Here is a 10,161-nt window from a genome sequence, read left to right as displayed (position 1 = left end):
CTTAAATTGTGAGACAAATTGTTGCAAACCCCAGTGGCAGAAAGCACGGCCCACAAGCTGAACACTGTGCATGGCAGGGAACGTGAAGCCCTTGCTCCCCAACCTGCCTTGGCTGAGGCATTTCACATTTTACTGCAACATCAATCCCACTCCCAGTGTAAAGTATATCACTTATCAGAAGTCTCTCCCTCTTCAAAGGGAAACCACAACCAAACAGAGCACAAACAGATCCATGGGGTTTGTATGCATTTAGAAAGCTCCTAAAAGAAAAACTCTCATTGTTCATCTCCTTAGCTAAAAAATAAAAATAAAAAAAAAAAAAGAGTTGGTTTTCCTTTTTTTTTTTTTTTTTTTTTAATATTTACATTTAAATACCATAATATCTGTGAGCTATCCACAGCCCATAGTGAAGATAGCTCAGATACCTCTACTACTCCCACCTGCAGAGGACACCCTAAGCTGGTTCATGCAACACATCACCTTATTTCTCCCACACCGCTTTTTGGGTGCGCATAGAACCCCTTTTCTCACCGAGCAGCAGGATTGCACCCTCAGCATGCCCTGTCTGGCAGAAACAGCCCCACAGGCGGTGACCCTCTACTGGATTTATGTGGTAGGGTAAAACATGGCTCAGTAAAGCCATCACAGACCCCCACATCCCAAACCTCTGGAGTAGATGACAGAGAGCTGGCAAATCTGACTGATTGTGTGTTCACCACCAATGCTTATTGCTGGACAATTAACTACAAATGCTAATTCTTATTCTGGAGTAGGACGGCTCCTCAGCACCATGCAGGGCTGCCAGGGTTCCCCGAGTGAAGCCAGACACCACGGCAGGGGGCTGTGGGGTCAGCAACAACAAAGCTCAATGCCCCACACCACCAGTGTGGCATCACAGGCTGCCTAGTCTAAAACAGGCTAGTCCCTGCTTTTCAGTCTCTTCTTTTAAAAAATGAGTAAAATTAGACTTTAAAAATATCCTACTACAAGAAAGGAATTTGATAGCGAAGAATGCAGTAGGCACATAAAATTCAGTGCTGTCATTCCTATAAAAATAACATTTGGAAGCTTCCACTCAGCTAGTGCCACCGGTGCAAATTGTTTTCACTGGTAATGACATGATAAAACGTTAAGCAGCAGGTGGGAGCTCCATTACTAAATGCCCAGGAGGAAACCAGATGAAGGATTTTTTTAATCTGCTGAGAATTGACCATTATTATAATTGAGTAACCTTTTTAGAAAAGAGATACGAAGGGAAGTTTTCATGACCTTAACTGCTTCGCATAACTTCACATGTCATCTGTTCCTGTTGTTCCTACCCTAAGAGGTACTTGGTATTCATGACAATCCATAAAGCCCATCGCTCGCAATAATTGATATCATTAATTTACATTCTTTGAAGGCCTTTCTGTAATCATTAGCCAGCCATACGGGAGGTAAAATCAATGATCTGAACTATGTCATTAATAATAAGACAGGTGTGAACACGTTTTTCTAAAAACATGAATACTGCAAGTTATTTAATTTATATTATCACTGTAGACAAACAATAAACTCGACACAAAACAAAATTTACGTACAACACAACACTGCTATCTAATGATTGCTCCTGATTGATGTTTAACTAAAAGAAATCTGTTATTTTCTATACTCTTTGCAGGACGTTAATTCCAACTACATGAAAACTTTTCAGTGAGACCCAAATCTTCTCTAGTGATGTTATATTTAAATAAAGTGTCTGAATACTGGAAAAAATCCTTCAGTCTGAAAGAGAACAGTAAAATTTTGCCACTAAATTCATGAACGGTGCAGGATTTTCCTTATCGCCTCCTCTTCACCATAAAAATCTGGGGGAACTTCACACCTGTTGGCTGTTGCATGCAGGTGCTGAGCCCTCCTGACTGCTATTACATCCCCATCCACACACTACGTGCAGATGCCACAGCCCAATTTCTAGTTTCTTGACTGAAATCTTCCCTAAATGACAGTTTCATAGGAGCGATGCTGCCAAAGATGAGATCTGACTGACGTCTTTACAAATGAGGTGCTGTCAAGCAAAATGAAGCTTGATTTGTGGATTTGCAATGAAGAGCCATTTAAAATGTTTACTCATGAACTCAGCACATTTCCTGCAAAGACGTGAAAGACATTATAGGCTACAAAAGCTGAATGTCATTTTATGAGAACTGCTTTACAGAATATTACTGCAGTATGTAAATAATACTTTGCTGTTTAAAGCTAAATAATTATCAATGGATAAAGCATTAATATGGCTGGGAATGCCTGAAAAACCATTGAGGAGACAGAGTGTACCTGCTCTTGCCTTTGAGGAATGTACTTGCAAAAACCATTTTTGGTTGGTTGTTTCAGGGTGCCAAAGCTGCAGAGGAACTTCTGCAAAAAATGCAGATTTTCAACAGAACGTTTCCATTTCAAAGCACTGTACTGTAAAAGAAATGGTCTGAGCCACCTCTAGCCCCAGCCACGTGTTCACTAAATCACCACGGACAATGATGATTTCTCTGTGCAGTTTGCTATCCATTAACAGCATTATTTCTATGCACTTTGCTCCAACACGAGGCAGTTTCCATGCTGTGCCCCCACCTGGCTGCAGCTCCGTGCCTCCCTGCACACCAGGCAGGCACCTACAAGGTGACCCAGGGAGGCTGTGGTTGCAAGAGGGGTGTTTGAATTTCCATCCTTCATTTCCTTCAGCACTGCACAGAGTTTTCCATCGGAGATCAAGATAGTTTTGATCAGGCTATTTTTATTTTGTATTACGTTTTTTTCATTGCTGCCTAGCCCATCTTCTTGCCTTGAACCGGACTGCGATGAGTTATCTCCGTTTTCAATCATCCATTCTCTGGGGAAAAAGCAAACAAGGCAATCACACCACGGGGACAGCAGCAGCTTTTTCTTATAAAGATCTTGTGGGTGTTTGTCAGAAGGGCTGGATTTTATTCTCCTCCCTCAGTTAAAACCAGAGGAACGTCTTCAAGAGGCTGAAGCTGCATTTAGGCACCTGTCAAATTTGGCTTTCAGTAAACCTCATTTCCTTGCAGTCTCCTTGAATTAATGCCAGTGGCTGACATGTGAGGGGCCTGGCTGACTACAAAGTTCATTTCAGATCTCATAGAAACTGTATTCCTGGATCCTTCTCAAAAAGGGATTTGTTTTCATTTTAAATTTAATTATTTTAATTGCCAACCATAAAAATTTGCTTTCATTATGTTCACGTTAAGTATAGCATTTTCCCCCTCCTACAATCACTAACTAACTCACATAAAAGAAAATACACTAAATTGATTTTCTTCCATAGGAAATATATCAAGGAAAGGAAAGGATTGATTTCCCTCCATAGGAAACAAGACATGAATGTCTTTAATCCAGCTGCTGCATTCAGTTATCATGTACAGTATGAAGAACTGTGCCATAAAAATGAAACTAAATGCATAATGGCACAGACCACTCTTCTCTCATGTTATCTTCAAGTATCCAGTGCTTTGGCAGTACACTACATAAACCTTTAAGCATTACCTACCCCCATTTATTTTCCAGTGGGTTCCAATCCTTGTTTATGCACCTTTCTGGGATGTTCTTTGGAAAGGACCACATTTAGTCATTTGTTTATTTCAGTGAAAAGACCGGATGCAACATTAGTTACAAAACTTGAGTAAGTGTGGCAAGTCTCACCCTGCACTACTGCAGACTAGACTATTCTATCGTATATATCAACCCCATGAAGATTTGTAACCGAAGATACATTTCACAGGCAGCTTAAATGATTTTATCTGGGGTCTGCACCATGCTTGACCTTAAAAATATCCATGCAGATTTTCACAGGCGAAGGATGTAATTACATCAAATTTAAATAAAATTTGTCATCTGAATAATGTAGAATAAAAGCCAAACCTGGAAGTAACAGTTCTAAGCCCTGCAAAGGTTGCAGCTTGATGGCTACATTGAAGCTCGGGCTAATCCTTAGTGAAAATACATCAGCCACTATATTCTTCCGAGATCATCATCATGGCCAAACTGCTGTCGAGGAGAAGGATTCCCTGGTATTTTACATTTGAAAAAGTGATTCCCAGCATCGCTTCTTTTCTGCACTGTGTGCACAGGGAGGAAAGAGCTTTGTGATCCAGATGCCCATGGGAGATGCTGAGTGCCATACGGGGGCCATTGGCTGCAGCTCACACGCAACTGATCCATGCCCCATCACACCCCAACCCCAGGCAGGCAGCAGGACCAGGAGGATGCAGCAGGGCTGACTTGCGGGACCAGTGGTCCCAGCAAAGGAGGATGTTTGCTTGTTTCTAACTCATTATCTTCTGAGCCTTCTACTCCACAAACACAACGTCTGAATTTCTTTCTTTTCAAGACTATTTCCCTGGTTAACAGACACTATGTCCTCTTTGATCAGTATTCAGTGAAAGCTGGGCAGATGCAATCCTTCTGGATGGCATTTCCTATATCTGTAAACAAAATATCAGCAAAAGGTTGAGTCCACTATGTCCTCCAAACTGAGAGAGCCAAAGTTATTGATCCAGACATCAGGCTGCCATTTTATTCAAAGAAAGACCGATTATCTTTGTATCTAAACTGGCACAAGGTATCAATAAGAAACTTTCTACACTTAGCACCAATGCAGGCAGCTCCTGTTTTAAGGAGAGTATGTTGGCCATGAGCAGAGATTTGACTTTCTTCACTGCTCCTCAACTGCTATTATCCACTAATAAAAAATGACCAGTTTTGGTTCAATAGATCTGAAATCAAATACACGAGTGTCATAACTGACACTGGATATTAAATGCAGCTTCTAGGGTCGTCTTTGTAATTGTTCAACAAAATCCACAACCTTAGTTCTCCAAATTGCCCTCTGCTACCAGTGTACCAGGAATGCCCATGTTTAATCTATAGTTTTGGTCTCGATTTACAAATGAATTTCCCTTTAACATTACAAAAGTTGTGCATGTTGAGGTTAAAGATAACCAGGAAAATCAAGAAAATGAAACAAGAAAAAAAAAAAAAAATGCAACATGCTCTCTTTAACCGCTCATTTATCATAACTAAGCCATGCAGATGACAAGAAAAAGCCCCATAAAGGGTTGAAGATGTTGTCTTTCGGCCAGTCTGCTAAGGCAATCAAAATCACACATGCTCACCTGCTTCCTGCAGGAGACAGGCAGAGCATCAGTGGCTTCTCCCTGTGTGAATGCACTGCCCCAACGATGCACGTGCCACTGGGGGCTCTGTAAGGGTTTTCCTCAATCCTGTGGTTGCAGCCATTTCCTACACTACATTTTCTTTCTAGCTCAGGCAGAACTCTATTCATTTGCCTTTCGAACAATTTACTCAAAGGATTTGACTGCTTTGTATTTTTTTTTTTTTACCAAAGCTCAAATAGGTTCCTTGACAGGCTTTAATAATAGCCACTCAAGTGATGTGAAATCAGGAGTCTCTTATAAGTGTACCATGCTCCTTTGATGTTCATTTATAGACCAAAGAGCAAACAAATCCAAAGAAGGCAATCAGGGATGCACTGCAGCCACTCTGGTGAAATGTCCCGGACTTATCCTGGGAGATTTCAGCACTTACATTGGCGAGATCCCACATGAAAGAAAAGAATTACTTTGAAAATAAGAAATCCTCATTTCTCAAAGACTTCAGATGTCCCTGAGGTTATGTGGGCACACAAGACATAAAACTATTTCAGGTCTCACAGCCAGCTCTGTCCCAAACAATTCACCCTCCTGTAAGGTAGGGATGTAAGTCCAGGTGGTAGCAAGCCAGCCCCGTGGCATTCAGCAGATCGCAGCAATCTGGGGCTCAGCCTGGGCCTGCCTGTGCTGCGGGCCAGGAGGGGCTGCAGCTCCCCCTGGGAGCAGCTCAGCTGCAAGGGAACGGGTAATTTCTTTAACCAGTTTCTTATCTTTAAGATACATTCCTAGGGGTAGTGAAGGAAAACCATGCTTATGCCACAGCTGTTTGGTTTATGGAGACTTATTCAATATCTCCACAGAAAGCAAAGCTGGCAATAGCTGAACTCCCTGTCAGCAAGACATGGACAATACACTCTTCCCACAACGAGCAGCAGAAGATCAATCCATCAATAAAGATCAAAGGATTAAGGCTGAATCCACACCAGGAGGGAGCCACACTCCTGGGCAGGAGGAGGAACTGTGAGAAGTTTGCAGACACAGGTTGGTCTCTCCCATGGCTGATAGTACCTGCCCAGCCACAAACAGTGCCCCACTCCTGCCAGGCAGCGGCAACAACAGTTTCTACAATCCCTGCAGACTAGCAGGTTTCTATTTATCAATCAGTGTCTTTGCACCAAGTTGGGTGCCTTCATTGGATGTGTCAGAGTCTGTACAATGATTTATCTGGACAGAGAGCCATGTCCAGGACTTGTGAAGAGGGCACAATCACAAGGACTGTTATGAGACGTTGTGGATGTCCTCCATTGTCCAGTGGCTGCCCAGAAGATGTCCTAGCCACAGTGAGGTCCCCATCCTAATCCTCCAGTCACCTTGTGTATCTCGGATATTTCCTGGTGCTTCAGGTTTAAGGCAGTGATCCAAATTAGATGGCACCTTTTGCCACAAGGGCTGCCCATGAGGGGGAAGCACCCTCTCACTGACTTTGCAGGACACTTGAGTGTGTCCTCACAGTAGGAAGGCCTCTGTGCCAGAGGGCATGAATGAATCTTTGGTTATCCTTTTAGTGCACCTATTCTAAGACACACTTAGGGAAGATATGTAGGGACTATAAAACCACATGCAAAACCTAACAAAACAATAAGCTGATTAAAAGTGAAATGTCTCTGCATATTTGAGAACAATTGATAGTAAAATCGTTGCAAGCTGCTACCAGCTTATTTGTTTGACTCTATTAAGTTGTTAGCATGGCAAATGTCATCCTTATTTGCTTGTTTTCCACACGTGGCATCTTGTTACATACTGTGACTGACCTTCCAGAAAAGTAGTGATTATCTGCAGTTATTCGTCCTGGCACAAAGGGTCCTGATCCCCAGCCACTGCTCACTTACAAATAAATACAAGCTCAAACTCCTTAAAGCTATTAAGGAGCAGACAAAGTTTGCTTATTCTGCCCCAGGTACTTACACTGCATCTGTTCATTTCAAGAAATAACGTTGCTACTCTGTAGTTCAGAAGAGGCTGTAAATCAGCTCACTCTGAACTGTATATATTCGCAGTTACCATTTGCTATTGCCAAGCACCTATAGATTTCCAATAAACAGGTCTCATTCATTGTGAAAATTAGATAATTGAAACTATCTATTTGCTTCAAGGCTTTGGTCTCAGAGGTGATGCTCGCATGTTGCCATGACAAGTGCGTGACAGCAGCCGTAATTCAATTCCACCATACTCTGTGGCCCATTTTGTTTGTCAGTAATGAGAGCGCTTTACGAGATACTGGAGATTATCGGTCAGCTTCTGCCCGTTGCTATCCTGCCTAAGGAACACCCTTTTTTCCCCTATTACCATCTCTATCTCTGTAGAGAGATTTTAAAATGGAACAAGAATAGGATCCTGTCAAAACCAGCAGTCCCAAATCACTCTGTTATCTTTGCCACGCTGCAGATTGCTAACTCTAGATTGTTATGCAGGACTAGATACTTCAGAGCAAATGGGAAATGTATAGCAAACACTGCCTAACAAATTTGCATGCTGCCATTTCCATTGAAGAGCAGCTTATCTAATGAAGGATTAATTAAATTACTTTGCCTTTCTGAATAAAATCTTAGGGACAAAAATGAACATTTTGTGTTAGACTGTGCAGTGAGGTAAAATAGGCAGAGAAAGCTTGACTGGTACAAAACGTTTGCATCAAGTACAGTCCAGGGAGCTATATATGTATTTATATCTCTAATTTAACCAGAAAAGAGAGAGAGAGAGAGGGAGAGAGAGAAAGGCTTCCCACTCACAAAATCCATCTCTATGGTTTTCTCACTGTTCTCTTCAGCCAGAGCCACATTTCAATCAAGTCCTCACTGCGGTGGAAGTCCCCTTAGTATTTAAGTGGTCAAAACCTGTATTCAGCTGTGGCATGAGCTTTCCTCATTCTGTGCTATACTTTTTTTCCAAAACAATTATGATCATCAGGCTAGATGCTCTTCAACTGAAAATTACTACAAATAAATAAATATACTTATGTGTATTAGCAGATAACACAATAGTTCATAACCATCACCTATTAGCCAGACACAAAGCTATTCACCTTGCCACTGAACCTTGCCATCTGACAGACTGCTTCTCGGGTCCATCTGATGCAATTTATAAACTCTTCATTAATTACTTTTTACATATTAAGGCACTTTTCTACCCATGAAATAATGAGGAGATATGAAACATTAATGAGAAAGAGTTTAATTTAATTTGAAAACTCCAATTCAAGAAGTTTAAACAAAAAACTAGTTCAGTGGAAAGGAGGACCGAATTCTGATTTGTACAAAACCAGAACATACCAAAGCCACCTTATTTTACTTTGTCATCATTTTGTTGTTCCTAGCTACAGAAATGCATCTGCAACTTAACCACAAAGATGTAAATCAAAGTTAGCAAGGCTTTTTTAAATAAAAGCTCACCTTTTATTTTAACCTATGAGCTGTTGGCTCATAGAAACATGAATGTGGAAACAAAGTGACGGGTTTGTGTGCCTGTGCAGCCTGAGTTAGGGCCAAAGAGATGCTCCAGGTCTCCCCTATCACCTCTTGCACCAGAGTTGGTCTCCTCTTGAGGGAAGGATCTTGTTCAAAGCCATGCATTTGGACACCCGAGAGCAGCTCCTTTTAGAAGAGTCTGGGAGTTCCCTAAAGCACTGTTGGTGCTCAGCTCCAATGAGGTGCTGTGCAGCTGCAGTCTGTGCTCAGCTCCTTGCTCTACAGCAAGGACATGCCCAGAGCAAAGAAAAGAGGCAGCATTAAGCACAGGTCAGAGTGAATATCATCCCTTCTGATGCAGGACTTGCTGCAGAGGCAGCCCATTTTCTGCTGCATTCACAGATACAGAATTGCGTGCAATCCATGTTTATAAACATGGCTGTGCCAAAGCAACACTTGACCCACATTATTAATTCTTCTCCCAAAGGAAGGGAATAAATGAAAGAAACACTGGCAACTGTCCAGGCTAAAAGGGCAATATCCCTCAAGAGGCAGTTGCCAACTACAGTGGGAACATTTGCTTTAGTAACTCAGAAGCATCAAGTATTCTGCCTTTAAAAATTACACTATTTTTCATACACATTTTCTCAAGCCACTTGCTGTATCATTTGTTTCAAGATCAAAATATTTTTATTCTTACTAATAATATTTAAAGTATGATGTACCTGCCGAGAAATACATGATTACTCTGCAAAAGAATGCTTCAGATACTGAAACTGGCAAGTCCCTTATCCATAAGCCAAGAGATTTGTTGCACTTGTTAAAACGGAAATATGTAATACTGAAAAAGAATGATATAATTATAATTTATGGAGACACTATTCAGTAAACAGTTTGATTCAAGTCATTTGTATGTGCTGCTTTAAATAACCAGCTTTCTGCATGAAAAACTTTGAGTTCAAACAGAACAAATGGAGAACTGGAACTCAAGCTGGTGTTTTCTTCCATACAATGACCATTCAAACAGAAAAATCTCCACTGATTACATTCATTTATGGGCCTTGGTAAGGATAAGTAATGATGTTAGCTAATTTATGAAGATGAGAATAGTCATGACTTATAAGAAACAATTTATATAACCAGTTCTAAAATATACTTTTAGATCAGGAAAGTGCTAAAATTCTGGCAGTGGTCACATTAGCAAAGAGAAGAGACACAATAGTATTGATTAAAATTTGCATAATATCTGCTTAATTAAAAATGCAGCCAATAGACTAATCCACTCTTCAAACACTTTTAAAAGAATAACGTAATTCCAGTTCAGAAATATATTTCCTCCAAGCAATTTGCCAAATAAGGGGCTAAAATGTAAAATATTTTTTCCATTAGTTTTAGGTAATTGAAATGCAAAGTGCTGAGCACTTAATCTTTCCAGGCAGGAAAAGCTGCCTGCTGTCAGATTTTATTAAGTCTTCTTGCCGCTCCTTGTATAGTCAATAACAAGTGTCTAAACCCAGGAAATGATGTAGAGGTAG

This window comes from Aythya fuligula, chromosome 6 (genome assembly GCF_009819795.1).
Source record: "Aythya fuligula isolate bAytFul2 chromosome 6, bAytFul2.pri, whole genome shotgun sequence".
In the NCBI taxonomy this organism is placed as follows: domain Eukaryota; kingdom Metazoa; phylum Chordata; class Aves; order Anseriformes; family Anatidae; genus Aythya; species Aythya fuligula.
This window is presented reverse-complemented; position numbering follows the sequence as displayed.